The 1649-nt window shown below is 41.7% G+C and overlaps 1 pseudogene; it reads right to left on the bottom strand.

Moving 5' to 3' along the window:
• Positions 1-294: 294 nt before the first annotated feature.
• Positions 295-1304, bottom strand: LOC123796713 (olfactory receptor-like protein OLF4; annotated as a pseudogene).
• Positions 1305-1649: the final 345 nt, after the last annotated feature.

Raw genomic sequence — 1649 nt, 5'->3', positions numbered from 1 at the left:
TGTTCAGTCAAACAAAAGAAAAAAAAAGTCACTACAATATATTTTATTTGAGAAGAAATTATTCTTAACAGATTTATACAGTTCTTTGAATAAGTGAGAATGTCCAAATAGTTCACATCCAAGAGTAGAAATGACATTGAAAGAGTAGGAAAACGACAAAGGGAAAATCTCTTGGGTATCAGAGTTATCACAAAGCTTTAAAATAAGTGAGTTACATAAGTTATGCAGAAAGGTTAAAAAAATAGAAATTACAGGGAAAAAATTGAGGTGGTATGTTCCACTTCCACAATCTGATCAAAGTATCTCAACATTTGGCTCAGGCATTGGACTCTGCAACTGTGGGCACCTCTTCAGCTCCAGGACGATTGTCCTTTTTAGAGCTGCCATCCCAGAGAATCTCAACAGAGCCTCCTTTATGTCTCTGTTCCTCAAGCTGTAGATGAAGGGGTTCAGCATGGGGGTGACCACCGTGTACATCACCGAGGCCACTGCACTTGTGTGGGAGCTCTGGGGAGCATCAGAGGTAAAGTACACTCCTAAGCATGTAAAATAAAAAAAGGAGACAATGGAGAGGTGAGATGCACAGGTGGAAAATGCTTTATACTTGCCCTGAGCTGATGATATTTTACATATGGAGGAAACTATCTTAGAGTAAGAGTAAAGGATCCCAAAGAAGGAACCAACAGCCAGCAACATAGCTGCAAAATATATCACCATGTTATTGAGAAATGTGTCAGAACATGCAAGTTTTATCATCTGATTGAGTTCACAGAAAAAGTGGGGGATTTCCACCTCTGTACAGAAGGACAGCCGCAAAACCATGGAAGTGTGTAACAAGGAATGCAAGACACTCAGGATCCAGCATACCAGAACCAGCAGTCCACAGAGCCAAGGGTTCATGATGACCATGTAGTGCAGGGGGTGGCAGATGGCCACAAAGCGGTCATAGGCCATCACAGTCAGAAGAAAGATGTCTAGCCCTGTAAACAGCATGAAAAAATACATCCGGGTGATGCAGCCTGCAAAGGTTATGACTTTGCTCTGAGTCTGGATGTTCCACAGCATCTTGGGGATGGTGGTGGAGGTGAAACAGATGTCTACAAAGGACAGGTTGGCCAGGAAGAAGTACATGGGGGTGTGGAGGTGGGAGTCAGAGCTGACGGCCAGGATGATGAGCAGGTTTCCAAACACAGTGATCAGGTACATGGAGAGGAAAAGCCCAAATAGGAGGGCTGCAGTTCTGGTTTCTCTGAAAATCCCAGAAGCTGGAACTCTGAAATTCCTGTATAGTTTCCTGGGTCCATATGTTGGAGTTGGCTACCAGCACAGGGAAAAAATAGCACAACTAATTTTCACACAAACTGTCATTGCTCACATTGTGGAAACACAACAATTTCTATTTTCCAATCAAGAAAACATTTGCCATATTTTGTGAATGGATTCAGGCTCATTCCTCTCTGATTAGGAATTTTCATCACCACATCAGATGTTCCCCAAAAGGTCAGGTACTTTAAAGTTCAAGTAAGAAAATATTTCATGCATTTGGGGAATATGTAGAGCATTCACTATGTTTTGGAAACTCTAGTAATAGAGTGCTGAAAGGAAAAATCCCCATAATTCAATGATAGTAATAGGGTAGATACATACAT

The sequence above is a fragment of the Ursus americanus genome, chromosome 14 (assembly GCF_024610735.1).
Source record: "Ursus americanus isolate L20-20 chromosome 14, mUrsAme1.1.p, whole genome shotgun sequence".
Lineage (NCBI taxonomy): Eukaryota > Metazoa > Chordata > Mammalia > Carnivora > Ursidae > Ursus > Ursus americanus.
Note: the sequence above shows the minus strand (reverse complement) of the source record. Positions and strands in the feature narration are given on the sequence as shown.